Below are 27,434 nucleotides of genomic sequence, written 5' to 3'. Positions count from 1 at the left end.
TGCCATGATGGTTGCATAGCCAATAAATACAGTTGCTCATGGATGCTCTCATCACCTTGACATTTTTTTCGCAACCAACCGCCGAAAGTTTCCATGTGCTTACGCATAATCCAAGCTTCAGTCTTCCCTGGAAACTCGGATCGTAAGAGATCCTTGTGTGTCTCAATATACGGATCTACCAAAGAGGAGTTCTATAGAACTGTGTAGTGCGCTTTATTGAAATAATCATCCTCCGTACCAATATATGTTTTCCTCCCTAGTGTCCCGTTTCCGCTTAGTCTCCCCTCATGTCTCGATTCAGGAACACCAATCGAGTCAAGGTCGGAAATAAAGTCAACACAAAACTCAATGACCTCTTCTGTTGCATAGCCCTTGGCGATGCTTCCTTCTGGGCGAGCACGGTTGTGAACATATTTCTTCAGGACTCCCATGAATCTCTCTAAGGGGAACATGTTGTGTAGGAACACATGACCGAGAATGAAAATCTCCTTGACTAGGTGAACTAGAAGGTGTGTCATGATATCAAAGAAGGAAGGAGGGAACACCAACTCAAAGCTAACAAGACATTGAACCACATCATTCTGTAGTTTAGCTAGATCAGTTGGATCAATTGCCTTCTGAGAAATTGCATTGAGGAATGCACATAGCTTCACGGTGGCTAGACATACATTTGGAGGTAGAATTCCTCTTAATGCAACTAGAAGTAATTGCGTCATGAGAACATGACAGTCATGGGACTTTAAATTACAGAATTTCTTCTCTGGCACATTTATAATACCCTTTATATTCGAGGAGAATCCAGATGGTACCTTGATGTTGTTTAAGCATTCAAACATGATTTCCTTCTCCTCTTTGCTTAGAGTGTAGCTGGCAGGACGTAGGTAATGGCGTCCATCATCTGTCTTCTCTGGATGCAGGTTGTCTCTTTCTCTCAAACAACGTAGGTCCTGTCGTGCTTCAAATGTGTCCTTAGGCTTTCCATACACACCCATGAAGCCTAGCAGGTTCACACAAAGATTCTTCATCAGGTGCATCATGTCGATCGAGCTGCGGACCTCTAGGACTTGCTAATAGGGTAGGTCCCAAAATATGGACTTCTTCTTCCACATGGGTGCATGACCGTTAGCGTCGTTCGGAATAGGTTGGCTGCCATGTCCTTTTCCAAAGACGACTTTCACATCATTGACCATATCGAGTACATCCTCACTGGTTCGGTTGTGAGGCTTGGTCAGGTGGTCTGCCTTCCCTTTAAAAAGCTTGCCTTTCTTTCTTACGGGGTGATTTGCAGGAAGAAATCGACGATGGCCAAGGTACACGACCTTTCGACATTTTTTCAAGAATACACCTCTAATATCACCGAAGCAGTGTGTGCATGCATTATATCCATTGTTTGACTGTCCTAAAAGATTACTTAGAGCAGGCCAATCATTGATTGTTATGAACAACAATGCTCGTAGATCAAAGTGTTCCTGTTTGTACTCATCCCACACACGTACACCTTCTTTATTCCACAAAATGGGAAGTTCGTCAATAAGTGGTCTCAGGTACACATCGATGTCATTGCTAGGTTGCTTCGGGCCTTGGATGAGCACATGCATCATAATGAACTTCCGCTTCATGCATAACCAAAGAGGAAGGTTGTAGATACTTAGAGTAACAGGCCAAGTGCTATGACTACTGTTCTGCTCTCCAAAAGGATTGATACCATCTATACTTAAAGCAAACCTTAAGTTTCTTGCGTCATTTGCAAACTCCGGGAATTCTCTGTCGATTGCTCTCCACTAGGACCCATCAGTAGGGTGTCTCAACATATTGTCTACCTTACGGTCTTATTTGTGCCATCGCAACAATTTTGCATGTTCTTTGTTTCTAAACAGACGTTTCAAGCGTGGTATTATAGGAGCATACCACATAACCTTGGCAGGGATCAACATTGTACATCCAATGCCGGCTCATCTGCATTACATGACATAAATACCATATTAAAACGTAAATCATAATTAATTATTTATACAACATGCGTGCCACCACAAAAGGTACAAATTTATAAAAGCATCGCTACAATGTAGACAATCCCAACTACCACTAAAAGAACTAAAGCTAAAATACATTTCAGGAGCACAAGGATTTCGCGACCAATCTCAACTAAAACAGATAGATCCCCCGATTATGCAACATCTTTGGGCTTCTTCGGCTGGATCACTGCCTCATTAGCCGTCGTATCTGCCTGTTGTGCAAGATATTTTTGCACGAGTTCAACATACTCTTCCTGCCAGTAGAAGCCTGAACATCGTCCACTGCCATCCCATTGAAATTAAAACAAAAAATTAGAACTTTAATCCCAACCATCATAAAAATAGGTATAAACTAACCATAATCATTAAATACGATAAAATAACTCACATTGCGATCCGGACACTTGTAGAAGATACGATCCTTGTTGGGACCCTCCTTCTTCACTCGGTACTCCATCACAATCTTCGTCTCATCACGACACTTGCCACATGGAATGAGAGGGAGGCCCAGCCTAAGTCGCTTTGGAAACCCATGAGAGGCCGACGACCCGGAAGCAGTTGCCATCTACTCTCTATACTCATTTTTTAATACACTATAAATTTCTTATTTTATAAACAAATAAAATTAAGAAATTATAAAATTATCTATATCTCTAAACAATGATATTTTTAATGGTCATTGTGTTCTTGTCTTTTACTGCGGCAGGTAAGTAATTCACATGATATTTCCGCAAATTAACAGAAGAATGGGAGTGTACACACATAATAATCGATTATCGTTTATATTTATATATATACTACGTTTGGGTACGGTGATTGACAGACTACTGCGATGATATTGGGACGTGTGAATAAATAACCATCCGTACTAGTTGACCTTGCTTACGTGATCATCTCGGCGAGCATTTCTCCACCGGACGGCACCGTACTTGACCACGGAAGAGCTCCGATTCTATGAGGAAGGGAACACGGTCTTCCACGACCGTTGCCGCTCTCCCTCGTAGAATCAAAGCTCCTCGTTGACGTCTGTTACCGCTCGGCAGAGAACATGCTCGCCGAAATAAACACGTTCCGCTAGTTCAACTAGCTACTTTAACCTTCCTTCATGTAAATATGCAAGCTTGAAGTGATTTTGACCTCAAATTGCTTACAAATGAAAAAAACCACAATAAAGAACCATATATATATAGTGAACAAAATGGGATAAGACAATGATGAAGCATGAGAGTATAAAGTTGGTAACCTTTAGAACCGAAGAATCGACGGAGGAATCGAAGAAATCGATGGAGGAATCGAAGAATGGATGGAGAAAGAGCAAGAACACTGCTTAAATTTGAACTTAAGCTCTCGGGCGGGCTCGGGGAGGAAGAAGACGGCCAGTAGGATTTATAGCTCAAAAACATGTTTTAATAAATAACCATCCGTACTAGTTGACCATGCTTACGTGATCATCTCGGCAAGCATTTCTCCACCGGACGGCACCGTACTTGACCACGGAAGAGCTCCGATTCTACGAGGAAGGGAACACGGTCTTCCACGACCGTTGCCGCTCTCCCTCGTAGAATCAAAGCTCCTCCTTGATGTCCATTACCGCTCGGTAGAGAACATGCTCGCCGAGCTAAACACGGTCCGCAAGTTCAAATAGTACGGATTTTCTATAATTTTCTAACTATTTTCTAAATTTTTCATTTCATAAAAAGTTAAAATAAAATGTTTAGTCGCGGAGTCCATAGAAATGACCATATTTTGACCTAGCAACGCATTGTCAATTGTCATTGCGTTGCATTGCACCCCAGACCGGACTCCGGACAATAAAATACTATGGTCGATCGATGTCATTCTTTGTCGTACAGTCGCACGGCGACGGCCGACGGACCCGTTCAACCACCAAATCTGTCTGGCCCGGCTGTTTAGGCGTATTGTCAAAAGAGAACGGATTTGCTTCCTATTGCACGGCCTTGCATTTGCATCTGTCATACCAGTCGGAGGCACTAGTCCATATACTCATTTTTTAATACACTATAAATTTCTCATTTTATAAACAAATAAAATTAAAAAACTCTAAAATTCTCTATATCTCTAAACAATGAAGTGTGCTATGCATGCTACAAATGAACGGTGAATACTAGTTTTTAATAGCTACTTTAACCTTCCTTCATGTAAATATGCAAGCTTGAAGTGATTTTGAGCTCAAATTACTTACAAATGAAAAAAACCACAATAAAGAACCATATATATATAGTGAACAAAATGAGATAAGACAATGGTGAAAAATGAGAGTATGAGATTGGTAACCTTTACAACTGAAGAATCGACGGAGGAATCAAAGAATGGATGGAGGAACCATGGAGGGAGAAAGCAAGAACACTAGTGCAGTGAGCTTCAAAATGTGCTGAGCTCGAGCTCGGGGAGGAAGAAGGAGACGGCCGGGATATATAGGGGGGACCTTTAGTCCCGGTTGGTGGCTCCAACCGGGACTAAAGGTCCCTCCCAACGGCTACTGCGCCAGACAGAGGTGGCAGAGACCTTTAGTCCCGGTTGGAGCCACCAACCGGGAGTAAAAGTCTACCTTTAGTCCCGGTTGGTGGCTCCAACCGGGACTAAAGGTCCATGCCACCTCTGTCTAGCGCAGTAGCCGTTGGGAGGGACCTTTAGTCCCGGTTGGAGCCACCAACCGGGACTAAAGGTATCTCTAGTCCCGGGCGCAAAAAATGCCAGGAATAGAGCCCATTTTAACCGAGGATCAAAGGTCTGTTCTCTAGTAGTGTCTTTTCTGATGTTAGTAGCACACCCCCAAACACTATTGACTGGAAATGGTTGTTAATACCGATGAACAATCCGAACGGAAGGTTGTAGAGGTTAGTGCGATAGGTGGTGTTGAAGGTCACTGCGTCCCCAAATCTCACTACTACAAAAAGCATTTTTAGGGGCGGCTGGTAACCCTTTGTAGGGGCGGTTTGGCCAGCCGCCCCTACCGAACCGTCTCTACAAATCATGCATTTGTAGGGGCGGTTCCCAGGCCGCCCCTACAAATCGATTTATAGGGGCGGTTGGTGATTGAGCCGCCCCTACAAATCGATTTGTAGGGGCGGCTGGTATTACGAACCGCCCCTACAAATCTATTTGTAGGGGCGGCGCAAGAACCAACCGCCCCTACAAATCTATTTGTAGGGGCGGCTGTAGTGCCAGCCGCCTCTATAATACCTGTTTGTAGGGGCGGTTCAATCTAGAACCGCCCCTACAGTACGTTTTCCCGCCAAAAAAAATTCAAATTTACAATTCAAATTCGACCAGAACTGTTTGTTTCTGCGTATTCCATCCAGCATCCGTGTTGCCGAACACCCCGCGACCAACGTTCCGAACCGCGTTCGCGTTGCCGAATGCCACGCGACCAATGTTCCGAACGCGACTACAAGCACAATAGTATTATATAAAGTACAATTACAAGTCCAATTCGTAATGATATATATATACAATCTATCATTAAATATACAAATTTCATACACATTGTTATCAACGTCCTAGAGCTAGCCTTTCAGTCTCACGAAGGTGTTGGTACTGAGGATTTGTACCTAAGTCAGACTCTCGATCATGGTAGGCGCCTCTGACGTGTACAATCTGGTCCAATATGAAGTTGCAAAGGTCGCCGACGAGCTCTAAGAGTTGGTCATCCTTGTATGGGTCTCTTTTCATTCCTTTCTCTTCTCTCCACTACAAGAAAACAAGTTTCAGTTTAGTATTTCATACCATTTATGAAGTTTTTATACTACGGGTGAAGAGGTTCAAACTTACCCTTAAGGGGTGTCTCCTGTAGGCACCGGTGTTACTCATCATAGAACATATATAGTATCCACAATGTACACTCCCAGGCCTCTGCTTGGGGCACTGTGTGTTTTGCATATGAAAATATTAGGTAATGCTTTTGACAGCCATGTAACGGAGTACTGAAGAAGTAAGTTACACTTACCGCACATAGTGTTTTTATAGCCAGCTTTTCCTTCCTCGCTGGATCATGCCTTCCATGATGATGAGAGACATAGAACCTAAATGCCCTGTTCGAATTATTTTAGCAAATACAACTTGTTAGTATGCATAAGTGAACATTACAAGTATGTATACAGATATATAAGCTAATGAGGATTGTCGATATGTATACGTCTTGAGAATCGATATGAAGTCTTTGTATGTCGCCGGGTCCTTATCTATTGAATCAAAGACCCATGCCATGCTCTTCCCGACATCGACGGCTATACAAATCCAGTGGTTGCTGCATGGATTTAATCATAGAACTAGATAAGCTCTTTTACATCGAATAAAATATATCGAACATAGCTTTAAGTTATAGTTGAACTTACTCGAAGTTGTATGGTAGCCATATAGTAGAGTGTTGTTGGAGATTTTTGAAAGCCAGAGCAATGTATGCCGCAACCTTAAGGGACTCTTCCCTTAGCTTCGCACTACGGATGCGCTCTTTCTCCCGAAGAGTCTTTGCAGCTGCTAGCTCTTTGGCATCCAGTGTCCACCGTTTAGGGTAATTAAAATTTGTTTGGGCTATAGCTTGAGGGTCTACATACCCGGCTTTCACACTTGGCATTTGTTTGACAATGTGCACTTGCATTCTACAAATCACGGCGTGGGTTAGTTACAACAAAATTCAAAGATTACATTCATATCATATCGGGAGGACAAGGACTTACAGGCACCACGTGCGAATTAGATTCATCTTCATTTCTCCCAGGTGAAAGCATGTGTGCATGTCATTGAAGTCAAAGACAATTTTCCCGGCTGGGCTTCCAAATGTGCCGGTGGGAAAGCATGCTTGTATGATATCTATGCTCGTTGGGAGAACACGCAAGTACCAATCATGGAACCTTCTCATTCCAAGTGGTAGGCGCTGGATGTCCCGGTTTGGTAGGAAGGGCTTGCCTCTTTCATATTTTTTCAGGCAATCCTTTGACCATTCGATGGCATCAACATTTGGATACTGCTTTGCAATTTGGTGAAGTTTGCTACTGACGGCCTCCTCAGAACCCCATGATGGGACTTTTTTAACTTGGTTTTCAGGCTTGAACTAATCATGGGAATACCACTTGGACACTGACGGGACATCTTTGATCGGAACATAAACTGGCCTTATGTGGATTGGAATCTTCTTTCGGAGTTCCCATTCAGACACGTCCTCATCTTCTTATGCATCACCTTCTTCAGGAGGCACTCGTTGTTCATGTATCGGTTGTGCTTGTTGAGAAGACTGTGGCATCTCATGATGCACTTGCCCGGTACGAGCTGGAGAAGGTTGTGGCATCTCATCAGGCACATGCTCGATAGGAGGCGGGGAAGAATGTGGCATCTCAGGAATGTGGGGGTCACGAGACGGTGAAAATATCTCCCCGGCCTCAACAACTCGCTCCAAATTTGGGAGAGGGGGAGGCGGTGAAGAAGCAGTCAATATAATGTCCCGTTTGTGCCAGAGGATGAACTGCCCCATAACGTCTCCGAGTAACACCAGCCCCTCGGGAGTTGCGTAGTCTATCCTCCACTGCATGAACTCGGGCTTCACTATATGCACCTCGACCCTAGTGTAGTCCGGCAGTATGTTATTATTGTGGTGTAAGCCACCGGGAGGATGTGCAACACCCGTAGCCACCTCCATCACAGTGTTCTGCCGGCCGCTGAGAAACACCAAGGTGCAACTAGTAGGTTCCCGTATGAGATCGACTGAGGTTGTGGCTGCAGTGGAACCTTGGCTGCTAGGAACTTTCGGAGGGCTGCCAACTAATGCCAGTTCTCCCGGTGGCATCACTAATATACGTGGCTCCGTAGACATTCCTTGCTCCTCCAGCGCCTTCGCAACTAGAGCCTTCACTTGGAGCTCAAGACTAGTCTCCCGGTCTCGGCCATGTTTCTTGTACATGTGCCTGTCCTCTTCGAATCCTTGCTTCCAAGTCATCCTTTTCCCTAGCCCCCTGGTGCGGCCTATGTGCTCCTTGTTTCCCAAGCCAAGGCTAAGCTCGTCCCTCTCTCTGGAAGGATTGAATGAGCCCTTCTCTTTGTCTTCAGCATATTTCAGTATCCTTGATACCGCCTCTTGGGTCTCCGGCTTATCAAACTTAAGATTACTGCCGGATGGTTCTGTACTCCTCGCATATATCCAGTTCCTTGAGCGTACCTTCAACTTCGTCACATCGATATTCCCAGCAGCTGCGGCCTCTTCATCCATCTTTCTAAACTGCTCTTCCTTGGCATAGTAGCCACCGGGGCCTAGATGATGGTGGTGTTTGTTCCTCTTTGCTAGCTCGGTGTTACGAGCACTGAGCTCCAATGCCTCCGCTGAAGTCTTCTGAGCCACGAGCTCCTCCCATTGACTAGGAGTTATTTTGCCGAAGTCATTGAAGGGAGTTAACCCCTTTTGGATATACTTCGTGTTAAGCTCCGACCTCCAACGTCGCAATGACTCTCCCATCATCCTGATAGCATTTTTTTTTACCAATTCGTGCTTACCCTCTGGAAATCTAAAATTGACCTTCAGCTACCTATCCCATAGTGCATTCTTTATGTTCTCTGGTACCTCTTTCCAGTTAGGGATTGCTGGGTTCAATTTATCTCTTACTAGGGCCCCGATCGCATTACAGAATCGTCCTCTTAATTCCTTCGGCTCAAGGATCTCCCCTGCTGGCCCCACCTCCGTTATCACATAGCAAGCCTTATCTGGATATAGATTTCCTTTTCTATCCCCTCGTTTCCTCTTAGGCTTGGTAGTCATGGTTGTGTCTTGAGTTTGTGGAGCAGAGGCATCGTGATCCGTCTCTGTGGTTGTTGCCTCTGCTCTCCTTTCCTCTACTCCGTCTTGTCCAGCGAGATGTCGCGGACGTCGACGTCGTCTTTTCTGAGTTTCAGGAGGGACCTGTATATAGGACAGGTCAAAGTGTTAGCAGAGGTAACACAGCCAAAGCTTTAGCAAAATTTACAAGCTAAGGCTTCTTCCCTACCTCCTCGTTCGGGTCAAAATCCTTGTCCAAATCTTCCTCCGTTGGCCTCCTTCTTGCTTCAGGTGGGAAAGGATCCTCGGGACTTTCATATCCCTCTTCTGACTCATCATCCTCTTCTTCTTCGCCTTCAGCAGCCTCTCCTTCAGGGCCTTCCTCCTCGTCACACTCCTCCTGAGTAAGCATCACTTCTAGATCTTTTTCTACCTCGTTATCGAACTGTTCCTGAGTAAGCTGGTCCTCTAGTGCTTGCTCCTCAAAGGTTGGCTGCTCATCATGCTCGGGGCATCGAGCTGCACGGTCTGTTGTCCGCGACATTATTTTGCGCTTTGTTCTAAAAGATGCAAGAAAGTGTGCTTTAGGTACGCGAGAAGGTATAAGAAATCAAAAAGGTCTATAAACCAAAGTAGTCCTATAAAACAACAATATAAAAAAACGAGAAGTAGCAGTGGTAGAGGCCTCAGAAACATGTCAATCATCATCTGATCTTGAACTTGGAGCATCAAGGCATCATAACAGAGAAGAGAGGAGAAGGTAATGTAGGGGCGGCTGCTAATGATGCCAAGTTCCTCACAAGTTCTTGATCATCAGCTCATATTCCATATAATGTATGGACTTGGACAATTTCATCATTGGCAAAACAAAGGAGAGGAGAGGAGAGGGGAGATTTGGCAAAAAAAAAGCAACTGCTGCTTAACAAACATAGTGCAGCAGCTGATGGAAAAATACAGGACAACAAGTCCTGGGCGAGTCCTAGGAGATTTGGCAAAAAAAGCAACAACAGCCAACAGTTAGTAGCTAGAAGTAGCAAGTAGTAGTAGTAAGTAGAAAGTAGTAGAGTAGAGTAAGTGTAGCAGTAGAGTGGTAGTAGTAGAGTAAGAGCAGCAGCCACTTAGGAGTAGCAAGTAGTAAGAGGAGTAGTAGGAGTAGTAAGAGGAGGAGGAGTAGGAGTAGTAAGAGGATTAGTAGTAGGAGTAGGAGTAGTAGTAGCAGTAGCAGCAGCAGCAGCCACTACACACCAGCAGTATATAAGCAAAAAAATAGAGGAGTGGTAGTAGTAGAGTAAGAGTAGCAGCCACTTAGGAGTAGCAAGTAGTAGTAGTAAGTAGAAAGTAGTAGGGTAGAGTAAGTGTAGCAGTAGAGTGGTAGTAGTAGAGTAAGAGAAGCAGCCACTTAGGAGTAGTAGTAGGAGCATCAATGAAAGAAGAGCAGCAGTAGGAGTAGCAAGTAGAGGGAGGAGTAGTAAGAGGAGGAGGAGTAGAAGGAGGAGGAGGAGTAGGAGCAGGAGGAGTACTAGTAGGAGTAGTGGTAGGAGTACTAGTAGTTAAGTAGTAGTAGTAGCAACAGCCACTACACACCAGCATAAGCAAAAAAATAGAGAGGAGTGGTAGTAGTAAGAGGACGAGGAGTAGGAGGAGTAAGAGGAGTAGGCGGAGTAGTAGTAGTAGTAGTAGTAGTAGTAGTAGTAGTAGTAGTAGTAGTAGTAGTAGTAGTAGTAGCAGCAGCAGCAGCAGCAGCCACTACACACCAGCAGTATATAAGCAAAAAAACAGAGAAGGAGTGGTAGTAGTAGAGTAAGAGCAGCAGCCACTTAGGAGTAGCAAGTAGTAGTAGTAAGTAGAAAGTAGTAGAGTAGAGTAAGTGTAGCAGTAGAGTGGTAGTAGTAGAGTAAGAGCAACAGCCACTTAGGAGTAGCGAGTAGTAAGAGGAGTAGTAGGAGTAGTAAGAGGAGGAGTAGTAAGAGGAGTAGTAGTAGGAGTAGTAAGAGGAGTAGTAGGAGGAGGACGAGGAGGAGTAGTAGTAGTGGTAGGATGAGGAGTAGTAGTAGTAGTAATAGTAGTAACAGCAGCAGCCACTACACACCAGCAGTATATAAGCAAAAAATAGAGAAGGAGTGGTAGTAGTAGAGTAAGAGCAGCAGCCACTTAGGAGTAGCGAGTAGTAAGAGGAGTAGTAGGAGTAGTAAGAGGAGGAGTAGTAGGAGTAGTAAGAGGAGTAGGAGGAGGAGGAGTAGTAGTAGTAGTGGTAGGAGTAGTAGTAGTAGTAGCAGCAGCAGCAGCAGCCACTACACACCAGCAGTATATAAGCAAAAAAATAGAGAAGGAGTGGTAGTAGTAGAGTAAGAGCAGCAGCCACTTAGGAGTAGCGAGTAGTAAGAGGAGTAGTAGGAGTAGTAAGAGGAGGAGTAGTAGGAGTAGTAAGAGGAGTAGGAGGAGTAGTAGTAGTAGTAGTAGTGGTAGGAGTAGTAGTAGTATAGTAGTAGCAGCAGCAGCAGCCACTACACACCAGCAGTATATAAGCAAAAAAATAGAGAAGGAGTGGTAGTAGTAGAGTAAGAGCAGCAGCCACTTAGGAGTAGCAAGTAGCAGCAGCCACATGGTCGAATTATACAAAATCTCAGAACTGTACAACACACCAGCAAAGATAGGATAAAATCATGAAATTTTTAGGACAACAAAGATACTTAAATTATCTACAACTTTTATATTATCTAGGTTCACATAAAAGGTCATTTAAAGCATGAAAACATTTTTCTAACCAAAACTATACCAGCAGGAATTTTTTAAGCACACAAATCAAATGTTCTTTTATGCATTTCAGTACTCTTAAAGACAGGTCATTTAAACTGATGAAGCAATAGTTTAAAGGGTGGGGGCTCAATCTTCAGGGGGAACTTAGAAAGCTTAGGAAAGAACTTCAAGAAGAATTGATTACTCTTGAAAATTTAGAGGAAACAAACTCTCTTTCTATAGACCAGTGGCAAAGGAAAACCTGGATTATCAGTGAAAATCTTAGACTTCTTAAACAAGAAGAGCTATATTGGTATAACAGATCCCATGAAACATGGTTGTTGAATGGTGACCTAAACACCAAATATTTTCATAGAGTTGCTAGTGGAAGAAAAAGGAAAAACATGGTTGTTGAATGGTGACCTAAACACCAAATGATCATTCAGACCATCAACTACTAGGTACCACCAGCAGAAATGAGCCAATAGCAGCAGCTAGCTCATAGTTACAAGGACAGATTCAACTTTCATTGAACAACAGACATTTTAAGATAGTGGATAGCTGCAGTTTAGGTAACTAAAAATGTTGGCATGCAACATCCCAAGCAATAAAACAATCAATGTTGCCATAACAGCGACAAGCAGTTCTTTGAAAAAAAAACAGTTCCTAGCTAGATGTCAGTAGCAAATGTCCTAATAATATCATGGTTTAGTTTTGTGTATTGCGGAAGAGAAACCTTTAATAGATACATATCTAGCATACACAGCGGCAGAAATTTCTAGCACAACAATAACCCCTTGGAACCTTAACCCTTTTACCAGAACAGAAAGAGTGCAGGTTAAATCATGATGTACAGCATAAAGAGTTAACAACTGGCACAAAATGGAGGAAATGCTCAACAGATGTATGGCAACCTCAAGAACAAGCCAGCCTACTTCAGAATGACATCTAGCAGGCAAAATTACTAAGAACAGATCATGCAAGATCAAACAGCTTCATGGTTTTCACGAATCATTTTCACCATAGCCTTGAGTGAAGTTGCATCAAACCAGATCTAACAGCTTGATGACCGAGCAGTTCTACTAGATTAACACACAAGCTATTGAGCAGACTCGCAAGGCAAAGCTAGCAAGAATCACCAGGCGGAGGCAGGGGCGGAGATCACCTGCGCGGCTTGTGGCAGGCGGGGTTGAGCTCGCCCGTGCGGCGCGTGGGGCCCAAGGGCGGTGCGGGAGGCGGGCGCCAGGAGCCGGCGTCGTCGGCGTGCGGGGGCCGGGCGCGGGGCGCCGAGAGCCTGCGTCGTCGGCGTGCGGGGGCAGGACGTTGGGGGCCGGGCGCGGGGCGCCAGGGAGCCTGCGTCGTCGGCGTGCGGGGGCGGGCGCCAGGGGCCGAGGGCGGGACGCCGAGCGCCGAGGGCTGGTGTGGGCGGGCGCGGGACCAGCGGCGGGGCCGGCAGCATGGGCAGCGGTGGAAACCCTAGGCAGCCTGACGGCGTCGGAGGAAGAAGACAGCGCCCAGACGATGACTCCCGTGCGCTATCCTCCAATTTATACTAGGTATCATTTGTAGGGGCGGTTCCTGATCCAGCCGCCCCTACAAATACATTTTTAGGGGCGGTTCCTGATCCAACCGCCCCTACAAATATTTTTTTTAAATTATAAATTCTATATTTTTTATATCATAAAAACACAATTATAAATTCTACATTTTGTTCAAACTTTCTCAAATGAAAAAATGGACTATATAAGTATTGTAGATCTTGATGAGATGAACAACCTTGTTATTCAGAGTTTTTTCATCTGAGGTCATTTAGTGTCTCATTTGAGCAAGTTTGACCAAGTCAAATTTGGTCAAATGAAAAAACAACACTTTGACTCTAGTATTATGAACTCTAAATAACTTCAAATTGAAAAGTTTTGAATACCAAGTTTGATCATCTCAGCAAGATCTACAATTGTTGTTTTGTACAACTTTCCATTTGAGAAAGTTTGGACGGTTCAAATTTGTGATTTTTAAATTTCGACGCCTACAAACTAGTTTTCGGAACCCTAGGTTATCTCAAATTGAAAAGTTTTGAATACCAAGTTTGTTCATCTCATCAAGATCTACAATCCTTATATAGTCCATTTTTTCATTTGATAAAGTTTGAACAAAATGTAGATCAAATTTCACAAGTGTGTGACATAGTTTCAGAAAGTCTATATGAGATTCAAGAATTTGTGACTAGTGTTTGATAAAACTTTCTCAAATGGGAAAATAAGCTATGTAAGGATTGTAGATCTTGATGAGATGAACAACCTTGTTATTCAGAGTTTTTTCATCTGAGGTCATTTAGTGTCTCATTTGAGCAAGTTTGACCAAGTCAAATTTGGTCAAATGAAAAAACAACACTTTGACTCTAGTATTATGAACTCTAAATAACTTCAAATTGAAAAGTTTTGAATACCAAGTTTGATCATCTCAGCAAGATCTACAATTGTTGTTTTGGTCAACTTTCCATTTGAGAAAGTTTGGATGGTTCAAATTTGTGATTTTTAAATTTCGACGCCTACAAACTAGTTTTCGGAACCCTAGGTTATCTCAAATTGAAAAGTTTTGAATACCAAGTTTGTTCATCTCATCAAGATCTACAATCCTTATATAGTCCATTTTTTCATTTGAGAAAGTTTGAACAAAATGTAGATCAAATTTCACAAGTGTGTGACATAGTTTCAGAAAGTCTATATGAGATTCAAGAATTTGTGACTAGTGTTTGATAAAACTTTCTCAAATGGGAAATAAGCTATGTAAGGATTGTAGATCTTGATGATATGAACAACCTTGTTATTCAGAGTTTTTTCATCTGAGGTCATTTAGTGTCTCATTTGAGCAAGTTTGACCAAGTCAAATTTGGTCAAATGAAAAAAACAACACTTTGACTCTAGTATTATGAACTCTAAATAACTTCAAATTGAAAAGTTTTGAATACCAAGTTTGATCATCTCAGCAAGATCTACAATTGTTGTTTTGGTCAACTTTCCATTTGAGAAAGTTTGGATGGTTCAAATTTGTGATTTTTAAATTTCGACGCCTACAAACTAGTTTTCGAAACACTAGGTTATCTCAAATTGAAAAGTTTTGAATACCAAGTTTGTTCATATCATCAAGATCTACAATCCTTATATAGTCCATTTTTTCATTTGAGAAAGTTTGAACAAAATGTAGATCAAATTTCACAAGTGTGTGACATAGTTTCAGAAAGTCTATATGAGATTCAAGAATTTGTGACTAGTGTTTGATAAAACTTTCTCAAATGGGAAAATAAGCTATGTAAGGATTGTAGATATTGATGAGATGAACAACCTTGTTATTCAGAGTTTTTTCATCTGAGGTCATTTAGTGTCTCATTTGAGCAAGTTTGACCAAGTCAAATTTGGTCAAATTAGTGTCTCATTATGAACTCTAAATGACTTATGGATGTTGCAATAGAGTGGATGTTCAAATAGAGTCATCTGGATGTTGCAAAGGGTAGTCTCACACACATGCATAAAATGTAGTATCACACACATACAAAAATATGTAGTCTTACACACGTACACAAATATATAGTCTCACACGCATGCATAAATGAAGCCTTACAAACACACACAACTAGCTAGCCCGCTGTAACGACTTTCCCATTGACACCCTTTTCGTTCCCATGGCATTATATCTTTGGGGATGTTCTTTTCCACAACACTGATCTTCTTAGGAAAGTCTGTGAATAACGGCATCTCATCATAGTTATTGTAAGCTTCAACATCGTCCACGCCATCAACTCCAATAATGTGTTGTTTCCCGGAGGCAACCACGTGCTTTGTCTTCTTCTTCGGGGGGAGGTTACTTTGTGGGTCAGACATATAGAAAACTTGTGCGACACGTGAAGCGAGCACCCAAGGGTCATCTTGGTAGCCTAGATTCTCGAGGTCCAGGACTCTCAATCCGATCTCGTTCAGTTGGTGTTGTTTGATCCAGCGGCATCGAAACAGGGCCACCGTTATATCCCTTCCATAGTCAAGTTCCCATATCTCTTCAATGATGCCAAAGTATTGGATCTTTCGCCCTAATCCATCGAGAGCCTCTATTCGAACGCCGCTGTTTTGGTTCACATATTTACTATCCTTTGCATGGGTATAGTACGTGTACCCATTGATATCATAAGTATTCCAAGATGTAACTTGTCTCGATGGCCCCTCCGCCAACCTACTGATGGTAATAGAGTCTATGGTTTCTCTAGGCGGTATGTTTTGGTCCTTCAACCATATAGTTAGTCGTTGCTTGTGCTGTTTCATGACCCAATCATCCGAACGGCCATTTCTCTCCGCCATAATGATAGCCAAGTGTTCATCAATATACGGTTGCATCAGTTGTGTACTCTGCAAGACACTGTAATGCGCCCGACTCACCTCTTTGTAATCATGGTCGATGAACACTTTTCTACCACTGGTGCCCTTCCCAGCCAGCCTACCCTTGTGACGAGAATCGGGTTTACCAATCCCTTTCTGTACTTTTAGGTACTCTTGACAGCACTCGACGACTTCTTCAGTACTATAACCCTCTATCATGGAGCCCTCTGGGTATGCTCGATTATGCACGTATCGACTTAAAACCGACATGAACCACTCATAGGACCACATTTCATGCAAGTAGCAAGGGCCAAGCGCCTGTATCTGATGAACCATATGAATCATGAGATGTGGCATTATATCAAAAAAAGCAGGAGGTAAACACATCTCCAGTTGGTTTTGTGTCTCCACCACAAATTCATGTAGGTCACTCAGCTCTTCCTTGCCAATCGTCTTCTGTGAGATCTTCGAAAAGAAGTAGCACATGCGGGTGATGGCCATTTTCAAGAACTCTGGCTTTATAGCCCTGATTGCAATAGGTAGAAACACTGTCAGCATCACATGGCAATCGTGAGCCTTGCAGTGTGTTATTGACAAGTCCGTTCATCGACACTAGCTTCTTCACATTTGCTGAAAACCCAGTTGGGACTTTGATCCCCCTCAGGAAAGTGCATATAGCTCTCTTCTCGTCTGGTGTTAGGTTGAAGCACGCCGCGGGCAGAGTGTATTTTCCATTAGCCTCAGGTACCGGGTGAAGCTGTGGCATCATGTTTAGCTGCACCATGTCTTTCCATGCTTTCAGACCATCCTTTGACTTGCTTGTGTCCATCAAGGTAGCAATGAGACTCTCAAAGACATTCTTCTGTACGTGCATAGCATCAATGGCATGGGGGACCTCCAAGTCTGGCCAATAAGGCAGATACTGAAAGAAGATCGATTGTTTCTTGAAAGATATGCCTTCGATAGGAGGTGTGCTTCTATCTCTGTTCGTCCCATCTGGATTCTTCTTTCCATAGACGACGCGTATATTTTTCACCATTCTGTACACATGTTCTCTGTTATGACGTCTCTCCGGAGGGGGTTCAATCTCTAGGGCGTTGTCATAAAATCTAAAGAACAATTTGCTGCGGTACTTGTGACTTGTCTTTAAGAAGCGTCGGTTCCTTAGGTAAACTATCTTCTTGGATGCATCCAGGTACACCCATGTAGTACCATCCAAGCAAACCAAGCATCTCGTCTTCCCTTTGATCTGTCCAGACAAAGCAAACAATGCGGGGTAATCATTGGTAGTAACAAATATTATTGCTCTACATATGAAGTCCTCCTTTCGGAACGCATCGTACATCTGCTCCCCATGCCTCCATAGTCTCTCCATTTCTTGCATCAAGGGCTCGAGGAACACGTCTATATCAATGCCTGGTTGTTTAGGGCCAGAAATAAGAATAGTGAGGAGAAGGTACTTTCTCTTCTGACACAACTATGTTGGGATGTTGTATATGGTCAAGATCACTGGCCATGTGCTGTGGTTGCTCATCCTCTCATTGAAGGGATTCATTCCATCGGTGCTCAGGCCAAACCGTACATTCCTTGGGTCATCGCTGAATTCTTTGTGCTTCTCATCAAACCTTTGCCATTGACTACAATCAGCCGGGTGTGCAATCTTATCATCATCCACCTTGCGCTCATCATCCCACCATGTCATGAGTGCGGCTTCTTTAGGGTTTAGGAACATACGTCTCAAGCGGTCGGTCACTGGCAGGTACCACATTACCAGGGCAGGAATTCTTCTCTGCTTTGCATCGTTGCCTAATGGAGTGTCCTCTAGGGGCTGAGATTCTTGTACCACCTTTTTTGTACCCTTCTTATTCCTCTTTTTCCCCGTGGATGGTTCGTTCCCACCGTAAAGGTCATTGTTCTTGTACCGGCTGGCCCCACACCGGGGACATTTATCCAATGACTTGAATGTTTCACCACGAAAAAGTATACAGTGGTTGGGGCATGCATGTATTTTTTCAACCCCCATTGTCAATGGACTTATGATCTTCTTCGCTTGGTATGTGTTGGCGGGAACTGAGTTTGGTTGTGGCAGCACCCATGATAGGAGATGCAATAGATCATTGAAACTACAGTCTGACCAGCCGTACTTAGCCTTCAGGATGAGCAGCTCAAGCACGAAACGTAGCAATGTCCAATGTGTCGGACAACCCTTTTCAACACCATACACAGTCTCCTTCGATGCTTTTGTCACTCTTTCTAAATTTTCTAGACATTTCGGGCTATTTAGTAAAATCTCTGGTCCAAGGGTTCGAATCATGTCATCTAAATCATCTTCAACTCCGACACGTGCTCCACCATCATTATTGGCACCACCTTCGTCGTTACCATCCCAACCAACAGCATCACCACCTTGTTCATTGCCAAACTCGAAATCCATTTGTGCATCAAGCTCAGCTGAATATTGGGACAGGGATTCTATGGTTTCATCGTCGTATTCCTCCTCATCCTCGTCGTTAACAATAACCGTTTCACCATGATGAATCCACACTGTGTAGTCCTCAACAAATCCTCGTATAATCAAATGTGATCTGATGATAGTCACATCTGTCCATGCCATACGGTTCTTGCAATCTTTACAGGGGCAAATAATTGTATCCTTATTCTCTTTCAATGTCGTTGCATGCTTCGTTGCGGCTTCAATAAATTTATCCACCTCTTCACGGAAACCTGCCTTGAACCTTAACGAACCATACATCCAAGAGTTTCTGTACTCCATCTTTTACAACAACAACAAAATAAACATTAAAGGACTACTTATTCAGATATATATAAAAATTAATCAAAGTAATAATTATTTGAGAATAATTGTATATACCTCAGATATATATGAATATAAATCTAATATAATTACATGAAGCATACAAACACACCATGGTAGAGGAAAATTAATTAATGGCCCATTTATCCATAAATAATTAAAATACATATTTATTGATTACAATAAACAATTTCAAAGACAACAATTAGCAATAATTATACTTTACACAATATCTTTCGTACAAACCCTAGTCCAATTTTATCAAACATAAATTTACAAAAACGAAATTAATAAAAAAACCAAACCCTAGATCTAGATCATATGCACATGAAACATCCATAAAACTAACTAATGGTTCACTAAAATCAAGAAACATGGACCAAATAAGGGTATGATCTTGTTCCCCTCCCTAATTTACCCTAGTATATTTAAAAGTTGGGTCTAATTTGCTCATAAATAGCTCAAGCACCATAGAAGAGAGAGAAAAACAAAACTCTAATTATTCACTAATCAACCATTAAAACTTCAAAAAAAAGTGTGGAATAGCATTTTCTTACCTTCTACAACCTCTCCACCAAAGGATTTGAGACCAAAACCTTCCCCCTTAATAGAGCAATTTTTGGGAGGTGCCCAAGCCCTCCCCAACTTTCTTTCACGGGTTGAAGTGAATGACCCGAGGAGGAAGAAGGTGCTGCTTCAGTTTTATATGTCATTTGTAGGGGCGGCTGGTGATTGAGCCGCCCCTACAAATAGAAGCTATAAATACGGGCCATTTTTAGGGGCGGCTCAATCACCAGCCGCCTCTACAAATACCATTTCTAGAGGCGGCTGGTGATTGAGCCACCCCTAAAAATCATACTCCATTTGTAGGGGCGACTCGTATCACCAGCCGCCCCTGCTGTTCCATTTGTAGGGGCGGCTGGTGTCTGGGCAGCCGAGCATGCCACTGTTGGGGCGGCTCCATCACCAGCCGCCCCTACAAAAAAAATTGAACCGTTGCTAAAAATCGTTTTCTACGTAGTGTCTCGCGTAGTTTGCCTTGTTTCTCCCTGTGCTCCACAGCATGTGCACGATTCTACCACCTCCATCAAGCTTGAACCGCACATCCATGTCGTGATCTGATTCTTTCATCTTGTCTAGTAAACTCAAACGTTTTCCAAAGGTCATCTCTTACGTTCTCCTGCGCTAATCTCGCGCATATTGACCTAATAACTTCCCTACAGACTGTAAACCCGCTCCACCATTAGATGTACCCAGAATGCTGCACACTCTCCCCGTCGTTACATTGTTCTCCCTCAGTCGCCGGATGAAATCTTTCGTCAAAGGATCAATTTCACTGTGCGATAGCCACTGCTTCTTCTCGCCACAGCTCACGTACATGCTGTGGTTGTGCTCCGTCAAACTCCTGCTTATGTACCAGCTGTGGTCCTTCAATCTAAGGAGCCTAATCATCGCCTTGCACCCTGTCGTGCATGAAGCTGTTTTAGGATTCCGACTCCTCCCCTGCGTACCAAAAAATAAAATAACATAAACATATTCACATTCTCATACAGGTATACAACAGTTTTTAAATGCACAACTTCAAACCACCGACCTCGCACGGACAACAGATGTCCTTCTTGGTAGTGTAATTATTATCATTTGTTCTTCCCCTTGAAGTGCGAATTCCAAACCCAACTTCCCAGGAGTAGAGGTTGTAAAATTCCTTCGCCTCCTCGAATGAGTTGAATGTCGTCCCCTCGTATGGAAAGAATATGGGTTGACCCTCCCTTTCTTTAGCTGTTCTTATTGCTCTTGCGATTGCGCTCTCATGTAACACCCTAAAATTTACAATAATTTTAAAATAAGAGAAATTGATTTATTATGTATTTTTATGGACATTTGAATTTAGGAAAATAATAATTTTATTAAAAATAAAATCAAATATAAGGTCACAATCATGTATGTGCATTCATGCTGCTGCATAATAACTTTTGAGTGGTGTGATTTGAAATCAAACTTCAAATTGTTTTGAATTTGCATTTGAGATTTGCTTTGGAAAAATTAGAAAAAAGGAAAAATGGATTTCTCTTCCTCCCTTCTCCTTTCCCTGCTTTCGGCCCAGTTGGCCTGCCTCTCTTTCCTCGCTCGCGGGCTGTTCCCGTCCCGCGCTGGCCCATCTCCCTCGGCCCAACAGCGCGTGCCCCGGCCCAGACTGACGCCCGCGCCGCGTGTTCTCCTTCCCTCCCTCTCGCTGACCGCCCTGGCCCACCGGTCAGGGTTATCCTCTTCCTCGCATCGTGTCCAAGTCGGAGACTGCGCCGACACCGTCCGTGTCCGGTCGTCTCCTCTACGTGCCACGTCATGCCTCTCAAAACATCCCCGCCTTATAAATAGCCGGCCCATCCCGCTCCGCCTCCCTATCCCGTCTTACAGCAAGAATTCGCCCTCGCATCGAGCTCACAGCCGCTTAGACCTAGCGCCGCCGTCGACCATCCCTGAGCCGGCCACCGTCATAGCTTCTCCGCTTGTTTCTTCAGTTTCGATGAGTTCCCCATTCCTCTCTCTCTCTCCTGGATCTCCCCGTTCGAATAACCATGCACTGAAGGCTCTAAACCGAGAACTCCGGTGAGCCGGCCATGGCGCCGCCGCGACAGTCTTTTCCGGCCAGCCGGCGTCACCTTTCCCCGCCTGATCCGTTTTGGCTCGTTAGATCGGGATCCAACGGCCGGTTTTCAACGATACCGATTTGGCAGTTCGTTATGCAAAATGGTCCCTCGAGTTTTTAATTATAGAACCCACGGTCCCTAGCGCCTTTCTAGATTTCGTCTTCTTCTTCAGAAAGCATACTTTGGTTCGGTTAGATTGAAAATACGTTTTCAGCAATTTACAGTTTTACCACTAGATTTGTTTAGGCCATAACTTTTTCATTTTAACTCCGATTTGGTCCGTTCAAGTTGCGTTAGGATCGTGATTTCATAATCTACGTGTTCATACTACTGTTAAGTAGGTTTTCAACTTTTAAAATTTGAGATTAGATTTAATCTATTATTTTACTATAGAAAATCTTGTTTAATTCATAACTTCTTCGTTTTAGCTCCGCTTTTTGTGATTTCGTGTCTGTGTGTTCGTAGCGAGACGTAGATTCATTTTCCAAACTTTTCATCTTGATTTTATGATGTTGGTGTACCGTTCTAATCTATAGCTTTTGTTTGATATGCATGATTGCTCCTGGATGCTTGTTTGTTGCTGTGATTATCGAGTATAGACGGTGAGCAATTCGTGGGAGATCCAGGGTACTACTTTGACGTGCAGGATCAGCAGGAGTACTTTGCTCAAGGCAAGTATAGCATGGGATCATCCTTGTTTCCTATTCACTTTAATACATTAAATTCATGTTGCATGTGTCACCTTGATAGGGATTCCCTAGAGTTGAACTTTTACCTTGTCACCTACGGGATATGCATTGGGTAGCTTTGCTAGTGCTCAATTAAACCATGATCTTGTAACTTGATTAATGGTATATGCACTAAACATTAAATTATGACTTTTTAGCAACTTGGAATCAGGGGGCTGGAGTGTTTAGCTACTTTCTAAATGCTTCAGATTCCTCTCCCTAAGGACTAATCTGTAAGTGATCATCCGGGACTTACAGTATGGCTGTGAGGGCTACATGGCTCTGGCTTTAGCTCAGTATGAGGACCTTTTCTAGCTTGTTAGTGGTTACCTTTATTGGCGTAAGAATGGCTTGCCGAATTGGGTATAGTGCGGCCTCTGTCCCCATGTGTATAGGCTGCATGTCAATGTGACATCGGAAAGGGGGGCTCTACATCTATTTGCCGAGTGAATCTAATGGCCCTAACTTGTTAGACCAACCTTTGAAAGGCTTCATAGTGACCCCTGCCTGTTCACCTTGGAAGTGTTTTAGGAGTAATTAACCCGGGCATATGGGTATCACGACTCACAGTGAAAGTGTACAACCTCTGCATAGTGTAAAACCGGTATAGCAGCCGTGCTCACGGTCACGAGCAGCCTTGGAACCCTTATGGAATAGATGAACACTAAAAATTATCTGTTTATGCTATTCATTATTCATGTTTACATTGATCATGTGTTTTTGCATTGGGAATTGAAACAACTTATTGCTATTCTTAAGCTAAAATTGTGAACTAAAAGCTGAATGTTGTTAAGCCTGTGTCAAGCCTTTTGAGCCTCATGAACCCCATGTTACACTTGTTGAGTACGACATGTACTTACGCTTGTTTATTTTCATTATTTAGATAAAAATCCCGGATGGGTAACATATGGCGATGGTAATAATGATTTTCCTGAGGATTACTAGACTTATGGTCAACCAGTTGACGTTCCTGTGATGTAGAGCTTTCGCGAGAGATCTTTTCTTACTTCCGCTACATTTATGAGAAAACTCTGTCTTATTCGTGATGTAATAAACACTTGTGATGATACTATTCATAATTTGTCGGCTTATGTGTGTGACTGATCTCTGGGCGCACATAAGATTGTGCATCCCATTTTATCCTTAAAATCGGGTGTGACATTTCATCAGCCGGTGACATTTTCGCTTCTGGTCCTTACCTACCTCTCTTTCTGCCTTCTAAGGTTAGGATTTTTCGTAAGTGTTTATGGCCTTGTTTAGATTGCAAGTTTTTTCACTCTCTCTCCATCACATCAAATCTTTGGACACATGCATGGAGTATTAAATGTAGATAAAAAAAATAATTAATTACACAGTTTGATTGTAAATTACGAGACGAATCTTTTGAGCCTAGTTAGGCCATGATTGGACAATAATTGTCAAATACAAACGAAAGTGCTACAGTGCCAAATACTGATTCCTAACCCCAATCTAAATAAGGCCTATGTTGATTTAGGACCCACTAACAAGAACTTGCATGCCCATACTCATGCCAAAAAAACACATAGCCTTTTCCATTTGTTTCTACTCATACGTACAAGTCATTTCTACCATTGAACTCTACTCGACTATGTAGAACACCTACGTAAACTGTACCCCACACATACTATAAACATAAATCGATCCTACACCCCCCTTGGAACTGCACTACACACATCTTAAGTATCTCTTTTCAGATCTTACAATATGTTGAACTACATCATTGTGAATTAAATTACATTAAAGATGTCACTACGCCAGATTTGCACATCACTGCCGGATTTGTGAGAACCGACAGTGATGTACCTTCACTGCTGGTTATGAGCTTGAAAATGAGAAAATGATTGGGTTTGGGCTAGAACTGGCAGTGAAGGACCACATCACTGCCGGTTTGTAGATTTAACCGGCAGTGAAGGACTACATGTAGGTGTGTAGAGTACCTCTTCTTGCAGTCCTAGGAAGTAGCCAACGGGCTTGTTGATTCCACCGCCACACCTTGTGCCTCCGGCCCCAAAGCACTCGCAACCCCAGCTACCTCCATGGGCACACTGTGAATCCCTGCAGTCCCTAGCACCCGGAGCTCATCTGTGCGCTCCCGATCATCCATGGCAGCGTCCACTTGGACTTCCTGCACGCCCGCACAGCTCCCCCCGCCATCTCTTCTGCCGTAATGGCCATACCTTGGAGGACTTACACTAGAGCTCGCAGCCAACACCGTAGCCATGGTTGCAATCCCTAATAGACTATGCATATCTGTTCTTCAGCTCCACGCCCCTCCCCTCGATTCGAAGCTTTGAATCCCCTCCGCGCGCACATACTTGACCTTACATATGCAGAGCATTCACCCTCCTTGTGACGGAAGCTACGCAACCACCGCGTTCAATCGCCCATCCACCTGCCTGGCTTTTTACCGCTCCACTTCCTCTCTCATCCCCATCGGATCCACGCTGTAACGTTTAAATCATAAACACTATCCACATCGCCATGTACCTCCATTCCCTTTTCCGAATCTCCATGCCCGCTTGCCATATGGAACCGTTGGATAAGGGTGGGTACCTGCAGACGGTATTACCATTTTCACGTTCACCATTCTACCAAATAGGATCTATCAAAACAGAGGTGCATGCCATCTTCTCATACATGCCTTGCATAAACTATGTCCTTATAGTCGTAACATCCTTTTGGGCTTATTCGGACGACCAGTATGATCATTTCACTCGGTTCTGATGCTGATGTCCATGGCTCCTCCTCTCTAATAGCCCAAGAAGACGGTGATGCTCATTGGCATGTCTCGATAGACTTGAGTGGATCCATCGCCATCACCAGGACCACAATCAGGTAGCAAAATTGTCATCGCCCTTATGTACAATTGCCACTTTGTCATGCCGGGACTGGATCAAGGTCCTCAATTCAATTGCGTGTGCAAAGTTAGGCACGACCTTGAATTGAAGTTCTCACTTCTCAATTGCAGAAAGCTCTGGATCTGAACTCTGACAGAATAGTTGTACTAATGTACATGCGGTGGTTCAAGTGCTTCTTGTGACTTGTGAGTACAGTCGTGATTGTAGCAAGGACTTCATGCCATTGAGCTAGCTACTGCACTTCATCCTGTAAACTGCTGAGAATTTCAGAGTTGACAGTGATTCCCAGCGTAATGAGGAGCATCTCCTATGGACTGGTGCACGCACCTGGCTCCAGGGCTGCTTCGCTGAAACATACATGACGGCGAGGCACCGTATAATACTGCTCCAATTGTCCATTCCCCTGCTGAGGATTGGCGAGGAGTGGCGAGGACATGTTTCTGATTTGGCGCCACTGCTTACTTCTATCTTACTTCCATCGGACGACTAGTAATACAGGTGCTCCTGATCCTTCCTAGTCCTACACACAATTTCCATAGCAAGATCACTTGGGCGGCCAAGAAACACTGGTTTTCTGCTCCATCCCCTGCTGTTTTATATGCAGGTTAGACTAGGGAGACCGAAACAATTAATTGAAACATAGTCAGGCACTTACCACTCATATGAATGAGTCACCAACTAGAAATTCATTCAAATATAGCCGGGCAGTAAATGTTAAATCAATTCTGAGCTGACATCGCTGGAGGTCCTGCAAGCACAACTGGTGACTTATTAGGTCCGTTGGCCTGTTTTTTTTTTGTAAACGATATGTAAATAAGTTCTGGCTAACCGAAGGTGACCGCTGAGCACCAAGTTCACTAGAAGTACAGTCTAACGTTTTTACCTTTTTAAACCTTTCTTTCATGAAAAGAACAGTTGTCTGTTTTGAGACAAACCTGATTAAACCTAGGTACCAAACTTTCATCCAAGATGAGAATCAGGAATCTGTGCAAGCATGTTCTATTTAATTTGATTGATTCAACACGATTAATTATTCAGCATAATCAGTCCAGAAAGATTGTGCGCACACAACTATCAACTGCACTGCATGGGTGTACCATCCACTCAAATTCAGACAATGCAAAAAATAAAGTGCACGTGAGTTCATTTTTAATCACTTTGTTCGGTTTAGTTTCAAGATAAGACAGGATGCTAGATGAACCAGATTGGATGTAATCTAACAAAATAGACGTGCATGCTATTATGCTAGCCCCACGCCAGGTGCACGTACATGTCATGCATAAACACTGAACCTAGCTACCAGGCTTTAGATGAGGTCACGAACTGTACTGCAGCAACATTACTTTTCCTTGTTGAATCATGCTCATTCCCACAGGCTCCATGCATGACCATCCTTCACTATAACCAGAACATTCCTGGCGCCTCCCAAGCGTACTATAGAAACAGAGTTGAGAGGCCTTCAGGAAAATATCGATATGTTTATCTAAGTTGGACCAAAACAACGAAGCTGAAGCAAGAGCTAGCTCATACTCAGGAATTCGGGTTGCTGCTATGGTGTTTCTTCTCCCTCATTGCCCTTTTATGGGACCCCAGACCCCCTCCCTCCGACACCGACACAATACCACATTGATGGAAATATTTGGTTCCATTATTGTTTAGTACTTTGATGCATATTTTTTTTTCAAATTAACCAACCAATTAAGTTAGTGGGCTTTAGAACCAAAGATGCTTATCAGCTTGTGGAGTGTGTGACATGTGAACTACCTTAATGCAGAAGTACTATCAGATTACTTCAGCTTATGGGCGGTTGTCCAAGAAGCCAGTCTTAATCCACAAGATGAGGACCAAGACAAGATCATTTGGATCTTAGATATCTTTGGGGCATAACGTCCAAATCAACATATGAGATACAATCTGCCGACAACATAATCGGAATCTCATCTAGAAACCATCACTACTGGCAGTGGCGGACCCAGAGATTGAGTGGAGCCTGGGCGAAGCTCAAAGAGAGTAGGATTGTAGATAGTTCTAACCCACAAACTAGGATGTATTCTATGGCTGTTAATTAGAGTGCCAATTAAGTAACATGGTGATGTGACATTGAAATTAAGAAAGGGAGATAAGAAACCTGTTTCTTGTACAATAAACTATGTGTACACTTGAAATATGATAGAAAGAGATGTAACATATGGATGTTAGGAAAGATAAGACATATAATTGGATAAAAACCTATTTTAATGTAAGCATCCATCGAGAGTTTTTCTTTTTTTCAAAATTTTTGGGTAAGTATACACTAGTAGAGAAACGATTTTTGATCCACTTCGAAATTTGGCTTTAGTCCCGGTATTTTTCGCGCCTGGGACTAGAGAAACCTTTAGTCCCGGTTGGTAGCTCTAACCGGTGCCTGCCCAACGGCTACTGTGGCAGGCTTTTGCTGCAGGGGACCTTTAGTCCCGGTTGGAGCTACCAACCGGGACTAAAGGTTAATT

General features: G+C 43.3%; 1 long non-coding RNA gene and 1 pseudogene across 1 annotated transcript; both read right to left on the bottom strand.

Annotated features, from left to right (window-relative positions):
• Nucleotides 1–24,308, bottom strand: part of LOC136503653 (protein FAR1-RELATED SEQUENCE 5-like) — a 34,191-nt pseudogene extending 9,883 nt beyond the window's left edge.
• On the bottom strand, nucleotides 6,038–6,871 carry LOC136506156 (uncharacterized). The gene is made up of 3 exons (XR_010771412.1): nucleotides 6,371–6,871; nucleotides 6,172–6,282; nucleotides 6,038–6,067 (listed from the first exon to the last, which is right to left on the bottom strand). It is a non-coding gene; the product is annotated as an uncharacterized lncRNA (long non-coding RNA).
• Nucleotides 24,309–27,434: the final 3,126 nt, after the last annotated feature.

The sequence above is a fragment of the Miscanthus floridulus genome, chromosome 14, assembly GCF_019320115.1.
Source record: "Miscanthus floridulus cultivar M001 chromosome 14, ASM1932011v1, whole genome shotgun sequence".
Taxonomy (NCBI): Eukaryota; Viridiplantae; Streptophyta; class Magnoliopsida; order Poales; family Poaceae; genus Miscanthus; species Miscanthus floridulus.
This window is presented reverse-complemented; position numbering and strand designations above follow the sequence as displayed.